The 16,081-nt window shown below is 50.3% G+C and overlaps 1 pseudogene; it reads right to left on the bottom strand.

Annotated features, from left to right (window-relative positions):
- Positions 1–16,081, bottom strand: part of LOC113889028 — a 47,113-nt pseudogene that overhangs the window by 7,365 nt on the left and 23,667 nt on the right.

Consider the following 16,081-nt stretch of genomic DNA (forward strand, 5'->3'; position numbering starts at 1 on the left):
GGCAGGGACTCGGGCACCAGTCGCCGTCCCAGGACTGACTCGTCTGTTTGTTTCCAGTTTACCTGCACTAATTCTGCAGGTGACTATACAGTGTCCAGAATATGACAAAGACTACATTTTGAACTCAATGCAATCGTTAATCTGTTAATACTTGTATATGGACCCTAAGATATTTTATTACAGAGTTTTTAATTAGTGAAAAATTCATGAATACCATAGAGGAAATATTTTAAAATTTAATGTTTCTTATATTTATGTAAACTTATGACTTCATTTATATATTTACTTTGTCTTGTATATCTGGGCTATGAATCTCCTTTCAGATCAGTTCATGTTCTGATACCTGATTTTAGTCTTTCAAATGTATGTACTGTAATGCTTGTCTGTATAAATCCTATGAACAAATATAGGGCTTTTATAAATGATGCATTTATTGTAATTATTCTTGTTTAATTTTTAAATGTTAAACCATGAGAGAAGGGGTTTTACTGCGATTGTAAAATCATCATGACACGGTGTGCATTATCCTTCCAGAATGTAACCAAGCTGTCCAACAATCACTCTGAAATGAGCGAACTTAATTTCAACAAATTGTTGTATTTTAACGACTGACCTAAACTGTACTTTTTTTCTAGGAAGAAATGCTTTTTGTCTGCAGTGTGAAGCGATTTAAAAGTACTGGGTGTTAAATGTGAGCTTCTAATGAAATTTGGGCTGAAAGGATGACTAGAAGACGACTATGAAAATCTCTCCGGTAACCTAGTCTCTGTGGCCCTGGATCCCTCGCCTCCGGTGAGACTCTTCGAGGACCAACCGCGGTGCCCTGCACCCGCTGCGGAGCCATCGAGCTGAACAGTGAGGGCACCACATCCCGGACAGACAGACAGCATAGTGCAGCTCTGACAAAGGCCTTATTTTTCTTATGTAAATCATCTTTTTACATCTGTTTGTAAACATGTTTAAAGAATGGACCTAGGCGTACATTTTTAGATTTTGATGACATAGCCATTTTGGATAGTATAAGTAGCAAATGTAACTTTTACTTTTTCAGCAGCACATTAAAAAAGCTAGTAAGAGATGCGTTCAGATCATGGTGCCTTATGCAGCTGATATCTCGGTAGACAGAGACAGCATGTCTCTCTACATGTGGGTTCTGCCTTTAATTTCCTTGTACAATTCATTGTTACCATTCTGTTTTTCTATTAATCTTTTGTGATCTTCCTGAATATGTGACAAAGTATGTACAGTCTACTTTTGAACTATTTTAATCACAGTATTATTTATTGCTTTCTTTCAATAAAGTCAGAGCTTCCCTGGTGACTCAGAGGATAAAGCGTCTGCCTGCAATGCCGGAGACCCGTGTTCGATCCCTGGGTTGGGAAGATCCCCTGGAGAAGGAAATGGCAACCCACTCCAGCATTCTTGCTTGGAGAATCCCATGGACAGAGGAGCCTGGCGGGCTACAGTCCACAGGGTCGCAAAGAGTCAGACACGACTGAGCGACTTCACTGCACTCACTGCTTCAATAAAGTACTGGAGCAAAATTTCCTGCTGCCAATAAAGAGTGCCGAGGGTAAGCTGTACTCTCAATGAGAACAGACCAGAGCTGGTAATGGGAGCCCGTGTCATCACACGGACATTCTGTTAAGAGAAACGGATGGATACAATGGAAAGGCTAGAAGGCAGAAGTATAGGTGTCCCCAAAGGACGACCGACTAGGTGTTTGTACCCTTGGCTCCAGAGACAAGAGGCTTCATCACTTCAGCATCTGCGGGGACAAGGCCCCTCTGCTACTGAGGCGTGGGCAGCGGGCCCAGGGTGGGAACAAAGTGCAGGTGTCAAGGCTCACCGTGGATCCCAGGGCGGGGTGGCCGAGGGCAACCCTGACGCGGACCCGAATGATGCACTAGCGAGTGTGCGTGTGCATGCTTGTGTGTGGGAGCTTTTGATGTTATTTTAGTCAAGTCTTTATTATTCATATATGCATAGAGACAAGAATGTAGCAAAGGGAGGTGGGAGGGAGATTCAAGAGGGAGGGGACATATGTACACCTATGGCTAATTCATGTTGATGTATGGCAGAAATCAAATCTATATTGCACAGAATTATGCTTCAGAAAAAAAGAACATAGCAAGGTGGTCAGGAAAGTATGAAAAAAAGATTTCTCATATTTATAATCATAACTCTGCGTACATCTGGGAGCAGGCTGCCCACCATCATCACACCTTCCCGCCAGCATCAGACGTTTACCCCCAGCATCAGGCCATAGTCCAGCATCAGACCCTCCCCAAGCATCAGGCCCTCCCCAGCATCAGCCCTCCTCCAGCATCAGGCCCTAGTCCAAGATCAGGACCTCCCCCAGCATCAGGCCCTAGTCCAGCATCAGGCCCTCCCCCAGCATCAGGCGTGGCAGCCCCACTTGTCTGACACTCCTGAGCACACTTAGGCAGCCCCAGAGCAGCAGGACAATAGCTCTTGCAGGAGGTGCATCTTTAGCAATCACCTGCGGAGCAGCAGTAGCAGCTGGGGTCTGTTTCAGGCCAAGGAGAGGCAAAGGAGAGGCACTTGTGCCGGAGGCAGCGGTGGGTGTGGGCATGTTTCAAAGCTCTGCTTCCTCCCTGAGGGGGCTTTGCTCTCCAGCTCTCTCACGTGGTCACTCGAGGGCCCCAGGGCTGTGTCCTTCCAGATTCACGGTCTCCTCGATATCTCAAGCCCAAGTCCTGAGTTGCATCCCAGTCCGGTGTGGCAGAGGGCTGGGAACACACAAGCTCAAGGGCTGAAAGGATCCCAGGGGAACAGTCGGGCCCCAGTGGGTGGCAGAGCAGGGGATGAGGGTGGCCGCCCACAGAGGGCCCCGCAGCAGCACTGGAAGGAGAGCAGGGGTGCCTTAGCTCACTCGGGGACGTTGCTCGGCCTCAGCGCCCAGATGTTACTGCCAGCAGCTCTGGGGACGCAGAAAGCCCGGTGAGTGACACCACTCCACTCGGGCCGTGTGAGTGGGCACTGCCTACCATGGCCTCAGTTTTCATTCCGGTTCCAACTGTCCCTCCAAGGGCTCCTGTTCCGAATGGCACATTTTCTTGATGTGGGTGAACGCATCCCTGCTTGTTTCTGTCAGCACTGTTGTCGGTCATCGTGTGTTTTCCTCTTTACACACTGTGCTTGCTGCTCTTCCAGTTTAACTTAGGAGCAGCCCTTATTTTCTGCATTTCCTAGTTGTCAGCGTTCACTGGGGCTTTCCAGGTGGTTCTAGCGGTAAAGATCCTGCCTGCCACTGCAAGAGATAATGAGAGATGTGGGTTCGATGCCCCTGGAGGAGGGCATGGCAACCCACTCCCAGTCTTCTTGCCTGGAGAATCCCATGGACAGAGGAGCTAGTGGGCTACAGTCCCTGGGGTCACAGAGAGTCAGACACGACTGAAGCAGTTCAGCACACACTCAGGTTTTAGTTCAGTCGCTCAGTTGTGTCCGACTCTTTGCCACTCCACGGACTGCAGCACTCCAGGCTTTCCTGTAATTCACTATCTCCTGGAGTTTGCTCAAACTCATGTCCATCGAATCAGCGATGCCATAGAACCATCTCATTCCTGTTGCATCCACCAGAGAGGTGGCTGGGGCTCGGCAAAGTGCATGGTCCCACTGCATGGGTGTGAACCTGCCCTCACCACTCCCTAACCGCATGACCATCACTGTCTCCTCCTCTGTAAATCGGGAGGTGGCAGCACCTGTTTGGTAAGGGGCACACACAGCATCTGGTATATAATCAATGCACCATCCATCTCAGCGTTATATTTATTAATAATAAGGATAGCATTTAATAATCTGCTCCTTTTTCTCTCTTCTCACTTAACTGTACTCCAGACCATATCTGTTTTACTTACCCTTATAAATCCCACACCCAGCACAAACAAGACACTCAACAAATCTCTGGCTGAAGAGGCAGGAACATATCCTGTTCTTAAGGAGATGAAGCCGAGTGAGACGGCGGCCTGATGATAACACTGTGTGATGAGGAGACGTCAGGAGGACCTGCGTGGTTGTGGGATGGAGTAGGTAGCATGGGCAGAACCCCTGATGAGCTCCTGGGGATGGGGAAAGGGGCAGGAAGGAGAGGTACTGTTCCTTGTGGGGTGTCCACAGATTTTACCTCACCCCTCACTGATGAGCACTTAGGCCATTTCCAAACACTTGTCACTGTTCTGGAGGAAACAATCATTGCCCAGGTCCTACTCAATCAATTCGTAGAGTATGTTTCTAGCACTGGAGTATAAACATCTGCAATATTCATTCCACGCTCTGTTCATCCACCCATCTGGCCAACCATCTGTTCATCCATCCATCCACTCACTAATCCATCCATCCTTTAACTCTTAATTCTTCCATCCATCCACACATCCATTCATCAACTGATCCGATCATCTCGGACCCTAAAGAAGACAGATGCCTCCTCTGCTCCTTCCAGGAGGACACCCAGCGTGAGTGACAGGGGCCTCGTGGGGACAGCGGGGGAGACACAGAAGGGACATGCATGCAGACCCTCCTCCCTCTGAACGGTGAAGCACCCACCTGGTCCTAGCGCCTCCTTGCCGGGGTGTCCAGGCCGGCCCTTCTCCTTCTTGCCAAACAAATGGCCGATGGAGGACTTGATGCCCTTCTTCTTTGGGGCTTTCTGCAGCGAGTCCTGGCTGCTGCTGCTGCTGCTGGGGTTGCCCCTGGGGCCGTCCTGAGAGCCTGTCAAGCTTTGGGGAGAGAAAACAACCTTTAACCGGCGCCCTGGGCAAACACACACCCGTCCACAAGACCTACTGATAGAACCGGCCACCCAGCAACACCCGCGCCTCAACCTCGCAGCAGACAGTGGAGTCTCCTTCACCAACCACACGCCACACGAGCAATGCAGGCTTCCGGCCACAAACAACGGCCCCAGGAAGCTGAGATTCTCTGCCTGGAGCTCTCCCCTGAGGAGGGCTTCACTGCAGACGAGCTGGTGCAGAGGGCTCTCCAACCCTCCCTCAGGGTCGCTGCTCGGCAGGTGATGACCCTCCCAGAGAAGGCGAGCTCCCCTGCTCTGGGCAGTTCCCCCCGCTTCCCGCAGGGTGACCGTCCCCGGCCGTGGCAGGAGAGTGATGGTCACCGTGCAGGGCTGCTGGTCAGGTGACCACATGTGCCCTCCATCGAGTGCTGCCTGGCTCACAACGGGAGCTCAGCAGGTGGGGGTCTGAATGAGGACAGGGTCAGTCACAGGAGGTGACAGACAGTCTCCTGAGAGGAGACCCCTGAGAAAAAGGGAGGGACCCTCAAGAGCAAATCCAAGAGGCATGGAGCCGTAACCATCAGGAATGCACCCAGGCCGGGCAGAGCTCTAGCAAGAGCAGGAAGAAATCTCCCACAGGAGTCCATACGTAGAGACGGATGTTTTCTAAAATCACTGAGGTCACTGAGCTCTTCTACCCCAGCACCTGAAGTTCACCACTAAACACAGGCACTGAATCCAGTGGGATTCCTTTACAATCATCTCTGCAACTCTTTGAAGACAAGAGGCGCAGGGCTCCTGAGACTGACGACGAGGCGCGCAGGCCCCTTACTTGCGGGCGTCCCTGATGTCCTCGTAGCTGGCTCTGTGCGGTGACCCCCTGTCCAGCCGGTCTAGCCGAAGGAACCGCAGCACGGCGGGGGTCGAGGCTTCACATTTGATGGCGGTCTTGTCATCTTGTACCTCTTCCGGTAAAGGCGGCAGCTGAGGGAGTGAGGTAAGTGTGAAACTGGCTAACGATAGACTGTGTCGAAAAAGGCAATCACACAGGCTTTACATTATAACCAGAAACTTATTTGAAAACATAGTAGCGATGCTATCCACCAAGTACAAAAAAATGTGTTGTTCTAGCTTAATGCCATCTTAAAGGACTGTCTTGTTCAAGAGAAGTGGGGCCGTGGGGCAGCGAGAACACCCTACTGAGTGCACAGATCCTGGCCTGGAGCCTCCCTGCAGCCAGGCTCCACTCTCCCTTGAATCCAGCGACCAGATGGCCCTGCCAGGCAGGACAGCGGAGCCACGCCAGCACTGTGAACCCTGCATGGCATGAACTGCCCTGATGAAAGGACTGTGTTCATCGCCAGATGCTGCTCAGGAGAACCACTAGCAACAGTAAGAAACCTCTCAGCAAAGCCGTCCAGACCTTTCTGTTTGAAGGAGAAAAGGAAACAGCTTGTACCACCACCCAAGATCATGTTTAGTGATGATGCAGGTTACTGAACCTATGACAACAAGTGAAGTGTAGAAAAGGTACCTAACCCCTGCATGCGAACACCACGTGTCTGGCTTGTCTTTCTCAGAAAGATACAGACTGGGGGCTACACACTGAAGTGCTTACATGCAGTTTGAGTGTAATTTGCTCACTGTGGTTTACATAAAGTAAACTGCTGCTGCTAAGTCACTTCAGTCGTGTCCGACTCTGTGTGACCCCATAGACGGCAGCCCACCAGGCTCCCCCGTCCCTGGGATTCTCCAGGCAAGAACACTGGAGTGGGTTGCCATTTCCTTCTCCAATGCATGAAAGTGAAAAGTGAAAGTGAAGTCGCTCAGTCGTGTCCGGCTCGTAGCGACCCCATGGACTGCAGCCTACCAGGCTCCTCCGTCCTAGGTCTTCACTTAGAACTGATTTGTTTCAACCTAGAGGGGTGGGATGGGGAGGGAGACGGGAGGGAGGGTCAAAAGGGAAGGGATGTATGTGTACCTATGGATGGTTCATGTTGAGGTTTGACAGAAAAGAACAAAGTTCTGTAAAGCAATTATCCTTCAATTAAAAAATAAACTAATTAAAAAAAAAATGATCTCGCCTGGACTCCCAGCTTTTCCGCTGGTCCTGGGTCTGAAGACAGGAGACAGTGGTGGCAACAGTGTGGGGAACAGATTAACCCCTTTGGGGTCCAGACAGGTCTCCTTTATACATTTGCTACTGGGTGTGCGAGCCTGGGCACGGTGCCCGGCCTCTCTAAGCCTTAGTGTCCATGTCTGCTGAATAGGGATAACAGCAGCCTGGACCTCACCTGGGTGTCTGCGGGATTAGATGACAGACTTGGAAAGCATTTGACACGGTGCCTGGTGCACAGAGTCTCCTGCACACTGCTACCCACCATCATTAAATTGGCTTCCTCCAAATCTAACATCTATGGCTCTGAGTCAGTCATTTGTTTTAAAAAAACTCTAAGCGGAGATTCCATGGTAGTCCAGACATTAGGACTTGGCACTTTCACTGCCGGGACACCGGTCTGATCCCTGGTTGGGGAACTAAGATCCCATAAGCTGTGCAGCATGGCCAAAAAAATAAGTAAAGAAAATTTTAAAAATAATAAATAATACTATGTCTACTATAAATAAGCATGAGATGATTAGAAGGCAAACAAGTGGGATAGAGGCAAACTGTTACAATCGTCCCAACGAATGACCTATTTCCAACAGAACCATCAACATATTTTAAGTGGTGGGTGAGTTTCATTACTTCCATTAAAATGTCAGTTCTTCACCAGTACATAAACACAGTGTTCATTCACATAAAATGATAAGGACTCTCTAATACTTCACAGAGAAACAAAGGCATGCTAAATTACTAAATAGTTTACCTTTCAACAATGCTTCCTTAAATCACTAGGCTGATTGATGCATGCAAAGAAAGGAAGAGAAACCAGATGTATTGTGACTTTGAAGCTAAAACTTCAAGAATCGGCATAGACAAACACAGTATAGCCAAAACGATGGCAAACACAGAAGTGAGATGAAGATTTAGACAACGTGTAACTAGAAACAGAACATTTTTTTTGACCACAGAAGTGAAATAAGCTATTCAAGATTTACTAGAGAAACACTATAAATTATTACTCAGGAAGATACAGTTCTATTACAACATCATGATTTATTAAAGCACAGCATTCTCTACAATAAAGGGCCTTAACAGTTGTCTATTCTCAGCTGAACTTCTCTATAAGTTAGTTTCTCTTAATAAAAAAGATGTTATACTTTAAAATAGTGATTTAACTGATGAGGAAGTTACCATAATACCTATTTTAACACTGAACAAATCTAACCACCTATTGGATATTAATGTAAAATGCTTACCTAGAATTTGATGTAAAATTTCTCAAAATAAATTTATTAAAGTAGGTTCCCTGTGAAAATATGTAAGAATGGAAGCTAGCATAATAGCAGGTGCAGTCTTTACATTTTATTCACCATAGAAGATAGTTTTTTAAAGAGTCTAGTAGAAACATTAACTGTGCAAAAGCTGATGAGATTTATAGTCTTAAATACAAGCACCAAAACAGAAAGGATATTGTGTCAAAAGTCCATTAATTCTACACTTAAGAAGATCATTTCTATAGGTAAGGATAATCTCATTTATGAATTACACATGATATGTAGTTGAGGATCCATCTACATTATGCTTGTAAATGCATAGTGATAGGCTAATTCAAACTTACTGCTCTGGGGGGAAAACACCATTTAATGAGACATGAAGACAAAGCACAAACCCGACTAAGTGCACCCACAACACTGCTATGACCAGAGCAGGTGGGAGGACGGGGAAGGGGAGATGGATGGGTAAACTACAGCCTGGGGGGCGAGGGGGGCAGTGGTGGGAAGCTGGGGTCTGGATTGACAACCACTAAGCAGACAACAGGATGAGCCAGGAAATCAAAACCAATGATGAAAGCAGACACACCGTCAGAGAACTCCAACAACAGGACAAAATATACAGAACTGTTCTTTTACAAATCCTCGGAAGGAAATCAAGCATGAAACCACAGAGAAATCGTCAAAGAATTTTAAATATCAACTAATTAGCCAAAGATGCAAATTAGAAAAACAGTGTCTCCAAAGACCACAAAATGGACTAGTTACCACTTCACATGCCGCTAAAATGATTCACAGTTAATTTAATTATATGCTGACTAACAATGCAGCTAACATGAAATGGGTGGTAACAACAAAAAAAGGGATAATACAAGTGCAGTGACAAAGCAGAGTGCTGTAAACATGATTTCATGGGGTAAACAGCAATGCACTCACAAAACCTAAGCTAAACATGGAAGAAAGGTGGAACACGTGCTTTAGAGCTGCACACTCTGTCACCAAAAGCCCTAGGTCGTCATCCTGTTTTCAGACTCGGAAGAGTGAAGAAGCCCGACCTCTTCCCTGGGGCCCTGGGGCACCGGGCTTTTAACCTGGTTTCACACGCAGAGCTGGCCTGAGCGCGCGGCCAGGCCCATCAGCAAGACCAGTGTAGATTCTTGGTTTGGTTCCCGCCGCATGCCCTGCACCCTGCAGCCAGGCATCCCCAGTAGGAAATGTGCCGCCCGGTTTCCACGTGCAGTGAGAGCTGCCTACGGTTACTCTCACGAAGCGGTCTGCTCCCTGAGAACAGCAACGTCCTGCAGCTGCTGTGTCCAGCACAGGCCAGGCCCAGCGTTACAGAGGCAGGCTCTGGCTGAGTTCATGATGACGTGCTAAGCCGGTGGTCCAAATATCAAGACTAATTTGTCGCTGTGCGATTATGGAATGATTTCGCTCAGTTGTGTCCGACTCTTTGCGACCCCATGGACAGTGGCCTACCAGGCTCCGCGGTCCATGGGATTTTCCAGGCAAGAATACTGGAGTGGGCTGCCATTTCCTTCTCCAGGGCATCTTCCCAACCCAGGGATCGAACCCGGGTCTCCTGCATTGCAGACAGATGTTTTACCGTCTGAGCCACTAGGGAAGCCCGATGAAAGACTAGGCAGTTTTAAAAATCTTAGACCTCTGAGCGTAGCAAATGTACCTGACTTTCTTCTGGGTAAAAAGAGAAAAAACAAACAAACAAAAGAAAAGTAGTGTGCTCGGGGAGGGACGCGGCAGGGAGGAGGCCGACACATACCAGAGTCATGATGCCCAGCTTGTCTACCTTCCACGCCAGGCTGTGCCGCCTCCTTCGGGGCTTGGAGCACCCTCTGCTGGGCGGGCAGGAGCCGGCATGCGAGGAGGTGGCATTCAGGTTGAGGGAGTTCAAGGATTTAAAACGACGAAGGTTGCTTGAGCTCCCCGTGCCCACCCTGCTCTCAATCCCCTCGGCCCGCTGCTCCGTGTTCTCCTTCTTTTCTTGGATCAACCTAAAATAGAAGAAAATCATCACCTGCCTTTGTCAGCAGAGGAATGTGTCTGGACAACAAATTTGGGCTTGCATTCTGTGTCACGATTAGCAAATTCCACGAACAGTTGCTCAATTAACATCTCAGCAAAAAGGTTCAACTTTCCCTCTTTGGAATATTCTCTAACTTAGAATAATTTATCATTCAGTCTTACAAAGTGGCCCCTGATCATTCACGTTTGATTTCACTTATTTACTCTACCATTCTGATGGGGTCTGGGTGGCGACTCTCTCCGTGTGAGGAGATACCTGAAGTTGACAACCTTTACCTTCCCTGCTCTCAGGGCAGAGATGCACGTCAGTGCCTCAAGTCTTTTCCATTGGGAATCAGGAACTCTGTATAACCAAAACAGCGATTCACGAGCAAGCTAGAGTTTCTAAACACGAGTCTCCAGACCAGATGAAGTGCTGAGGTGATCTTTTAATTTTTTTTTTAAGGTTGTATATGTACAAACGCATCACTTGAAGTTTTCCACCAGCTTTGTGTGAGTTTCTGGATTCATGTCAATGTGCTGCATTAACCTAGAATTCAGTTACTGCTCTTCTCCCCTAATGTGTCGTGGATGATTTTATATACAGGTTAAATACATGATTTTGCAAATAAAATGCTTTTCAAATTAAAATACAAGATCCTTACAGGTAGTAAACTCTCCAGTTTCACTTCTACTTATACATCTTGAAAGTTTTTCAGTGTTGACAAGTTGATGGACAGAATTTACCATTTACATCAAGTCAACTTGTTGCATAAGGAAAAATCACTTTTACCTGACAACTTGCTGTAAAAATAAAAATATTAATATATAACCATTCCAAATTTCCTATGGGGATGCAAAAGACAGTCTTTCTGAGCTTGTCTGTGCTCAAACACGGCCCATAAAGCAGTCTGTCTCGGCGTCAAAAGTGCAGGTAGCACATCTGTGTTTGCTGGTTGTGGCATTCACCCCTGCCTTTTGCCCGAGCCCCCCGCACTCGACCGGCAGGAACGGGCACCTCGGCCAGGGCTGACGGGACGAGAACAATCTGAGCAGCAGCTCTGCCAGGCCCTGTGCAGGGCCACCGGCCTGCGGCCACTCTGAATGTGAACTCGGGACAGGAGGCACAGGTGCGCGGGTGTGGCACCAGGCGGGCCTCGGGGCCCCCAGCCACCCGGCTGCACCCAGACCCAAGGCCCCCTGCTCACCACGAGGCGGGCCTTTGGGTTCTATCCTGTTTTGTAAACTGTTAGAACTGCCAAGACTGTGTCTAAAGAAAACACTTTATATATACTGATGAGAAAAACTCAAACACATGTCCTGAGAGTGACATACAGTAACATATCACTATCTTACAACAAGCCAATCTTCACACTGTATTAAGTTAAAAAGGAAATGCAGATCTGAGTGGGAATTTGCCAACCCCAGAACCCCAGCTTTTCTGTTCCAGGTGGCTTTTCACCAGAACGTGGGAGGCTCCGAGGGACACATGAGGACGAACCCTCAGTGCCAGAGGGTGCACGGGCCGCAGGGGACACCACCTCGGCACCTCACCCACCTTGGGGCCCAGAGCTGAGAGGGGGACACCCCACAACGACCCCCCACAGAGTGCTGACACCACACGTTGGACAGAATGCCCTGGCTGACTGAGCTCTATAATCAAGGGCAATCTCAGAACGGAAACTTCTTGAAGCAGACCTGAAGTCAGTTTTCTTACTATGGAACACTCAGACTTCTCTAAGCAGAAGACAGCTCTTCAGAGAAACTGAGTTTCCGGGGAGTTGGGCTCAGGTGCACCCACCAGATCTCTTCGTTGATCTTGTCCAGCTGCTCCTGAATCATCACGGCCAGAGTCTCGGCATCGGCCTGCCCGCTGGGCGACAGCAGAGCGGCCGAGCTGAAGAGGGTGACCCCGTCGCCCTCGCTGTCAGACGTGCCCTCGTCACTCTCGAACGCCTGGGCCACGTTGGCTAGCACGCTGGCTTGCCGCCCGTGCTCCCGGTCCTGATCCTTCAGGGGCTGCACCTGGGCACGAGAGGACCACGTCTCGTCAGCGACATTCTGGGCAGCTCAAGTCTGTCAGGAACTGAACACAATTTTACATGGAAGCCCTGACTTTGGACAAATGGGCCATGCTTATGAGACACTGCCATCTCTTAAGCGAGCAGCACTGAAGAAACGGGCAGGAGGAGAATCCAGTTCCTAGATGGCCCGGTGACACTCAGGTCTTAGTGTGGACGGAAGGCAATCCTATGAGGTTATTCACAAGGGTGGGCTGATGGAGTCAGAGACAAAAACCGAACATTAAAAAAATACATCCATGCTTCTTGTCAGCCAGGCTGAAGGAAAATTAGAAAAAAATCCTTCAGCTCTGCAGCCGCTGGGTCCCCCTCAGCAGTCATCACTGGTACTAGTTCACCGGGAAGTGCCGTCCTCGCGGGTTCCCAGCCCTCCGTTTCCCAGGCTGGTCTGAACACGCACAGACAGGAGCGAGCAGGGGCAGCCAGGGGACGGGAGGGCCAGCCCCTCTGCGGCTCTCCTCTCGGGGCACAGGCCCTCGGGCTGTTCTGGGGATGGCCCCTCACACCGCGAGGGCGGCTCTGTCATCTGAGACGCACGGGAGAGTGCCTGCTGGGCCCCGTGCCGCCCTCCCGCTCTCACACCCTTCTCTCCACAAGTCTCCCCCCACTGCCCCACTCTCACCCAGGTCCTGCCTTGATTTCCCAGACATGACCTCAAAGCAACCGAGGGGCAGCCTCGAGGTGCTGGCCTGCCGGCTCCCTATCCCCCGTGGCCAGTACCCTTGCCCTCTGTCTTTGTCACGACCCCTCCCCAGGGCTCGGCCACCCCTTTTTGAGCCCACGGAAATAAAACCTGTCACAGCTTCCCCAATAAGGCATCGGCATTCCAATATTTTTAAAGCAAAACAAAACTTGACTTTGAATTGGCTTAGTCATAAACAGCATCCCAATCTCAGCAGCCTCTGAGTAGCAGTTCTGAAAGTAAGGAAGTGCATCCCTGATTGGGAGAACTTGACCTCTCTGCCTAAGCAGGGAGGGAGCCTCACTGCAGGTCTCATGATGGGAGTCAGAACCACAGCCCCCTGGGAGCCCGCGTGTGAGGCTCTGCAGTCAGCCCCAAGAACACAGGTATGGTGGGGACAGTACTGACACTTGAGGCTGGACCTGGGATCCCCACTCCATTTCCTGAATGGTCTGTATCACCGTGTGGCCAACCCTTCTGGGAAACCTCTCTCAGGACTCTCTGATGCGAGCCCCCACCATCGCCCATTCCTGATGGGCCTTCTGTCACAACGGAACTACGGTTCTCCTCCTGCATAGGAGCAGCCATTCTACACACACACACCATGTCTGGACCAGCAGTCGGGCATGTGGGACTCCAGCAACACGTCCGAGGCAAACACCTCCACACCTGGGCACCAATGAGCCTCGGGCTGGCACCCTCGGGTTTGTCTGAGGGGCACTCGTAAGGTCCAACTGTATCCCGAGCAGCTCCCCGGCCTGGCTGTTCAGAGCAACAAGCAGCCTCTTTGAACGTGGGGACCCCCTGGCCCCAGCCTACGGGTGACCACATCTGGCCCTGCTCCCGAGGTTGGGTGCCTGGATCAGCAGACAGGGCTACACACACACACTCAATGGCAGAGACGGGAGCGGCGGCCCCCGCCCAAGCCGCATCTCTGGCCCAGACGCGGCCTCCCCATCAGCACACGCACCCACAGCAGCTCCTTGTTCTTCTCCTCCAGTTGGGCCTCCATCTGGCGCAGCCTCTCCTTGATGTTATGGTGTCTCTCTTCCACCTGTCGGCCAAGAACAGCGTCAGCTCCTCTCGCAACGACCCTGTCCTGACGCAAGCGGGCTATGCTCTGTGCAGACCACTGGCCCCGGGTTCGTGGGGGGCACGCCCGCACGCCTGCTCAAGCAGCCAGCGCGGCTTCGCGTGTGACACGTGGGTGACGGAGGGTGCTGGTGACCGGCTCGTGAGAGGAGACGTGCTCGTCCCCGCCCCGGGCCCCACACCCGCGGCCGCTGCACCCCCTCCTCAGACTGTCTGTGCTGAGCCAGCGCGGGCAGGGCAGTGGCAAGCACGGGACTCACAAGAACACACGTTCTACCTTCCTAAGCTGGGAGATAAGTTCCAACAGTTTAGCCTCCTTAGTGACAGAGCTTCCGGAAGACCAAAGTTCAGACTACAAGGCCGACCCAGGACAGACAGCAGAGATGTCAGGGGAGAGAAGAAACCAACCCTTGAGAGGAAGATCACAGGCAGAAGGGTGCCCCCTGGCGGCTGTTAGTGACCCTGTTCTGGTTGGGTTTGCCAGCACACGACACCACTGGCCTCCCACGACTGGCCAGCCCCTCAGCTGCTCACTGAGCTCCGGGCAACGCTCCGGACAGCCGCGCCCGCACAGGCCCACCTCTCCATGCCCAGCCAGTACCCACCAACAGTGCGGGGCCACACCTTTCCCATCAGAGGGACGGGGTGGCTGGCTGGCTATGGGGACCATGCCCCCAGCAGCGCCACGTCTCCGGGACATGGCCTCTCAGCCGCGGGCTCCCGGGGACTGCAAGCTGGGAGTGGGGCCCCGGGTCTGCACCATGCCCCGCTGTGACTTACTCAACAACGTATGAATAAAGACTTAAACCTGTGTTCATTACAGAGCTATTTTGGCCATCTCTTAAACGAGAATGGGATTTTTCTAGCTCTCTATCCTGCTAGGCTTTGAGTTGCTGACTGAACTCTGAGCAGCAGTGACTCGGAGCTGAAGTATCCTGGGGACACACAGAACATGGGACAAAACTGGAGGGAAATCAACGGAACGATGACACGGGAGCGGGGACTGTCTGACACTCAGGGCGCGCTCCCATTCCCGCCGGGCAGCACGCCCCCCGCGTCGGCGCTCCTTTGTGGACTGAGCAGCACGGGGAGGGGCACGGTGGGACAGCATGGAACAGGCCCTCCCCCGCCCGCCCCCCAGGGACCCAGAGCAGCACCTTGGAGAGCGCAGCCACCAGCTGAGCCAGCTCAGCCTCCACTTCAGGCAGCGTCTCCGCCCTCAGCAGCGTCTGCTGCAGCTTCTGCTCCTCCAGCTCCAGGTGCTCCTGCAATGGTCGGTTTTCATCCTCCTCCTACAAAGGGAGAGCAGAGCATCCAAACAGGCCAAGTGGTGTAGCCTCTGCTGTTTTTAGTAAGCTGAGACAAAACCTAAATGCACGTCTCTACTGGATTAGTTCTGTTTCGTGAGCTGCGTCACGGTAATTTTTCTCTCAGTGTTCCTGGGCTTGGTCTCAGTGGGCAGAACACCTCCTGCCAGAGTATCTGCTTTTCCTAAACGTCCCCAAAGAAGTCTTAAAAAAAAAGTTCTTATATATTAAAGAAGATCAGTTATCTGTAGAAGCGTATTCATTCTTATTGACAAGTTAAGGGAATAAGGGTTCAGTACTGACCCTTCTTAAAACATCACCAGAATCATCATTTGAAGGGAACCCTACCGACCGCAGATGGCCACGGGCTTGTAAGCCAAAACATGGCTTTCATCTCCTCTGAAACACAGATCTGATCAGAGTGTGCCTGGTGAAATGCCAGTCAACTAATATTTGTAAATGCACGATTATTCTTTTAACAGATCTTCTTACTCTGAAAAACTTTCAATGTAGAACATTTAGACAGATTCTTTTTTGAAAAGGAAAAAAAATTAAAGTATCTATACGCTTGGGTTCCTGAGAGGTTAGCATTTGTTTCTAAGCAGCTTTCTTATGTTTTCTCTGTATGTATTACTCTATGTACATACATAAACAATATGATATGCTTTAAAACCCTCAGAAAACAAAAGCATATGGTACGTGGTATTTTCTGATCTGCCTTTTACAGCCATTATTTTGTATATCGTAATGTTCTTACTTAGCATTCCAC

The sequence above is a fragment of the Bos indicus x Bos taurus genome, unplaced genomic scaffold (assembly GCF_003369695.1).
Source record: "Bos indicus x Bos taurus breed Angus x Brahman F1 hybrid unplaced genomic scaffold, Bos_hybrid_MaternalHap_v2.0 tig00003474_arrow_arrow_obj, whole genome shotgun sequence".
Lineage (NCBI taxonomy): Eukaryota > Metazoa > Chordata > Mammalia > Artiodactyla > Bovidae > Bos > Bos indicus x Bos taurus.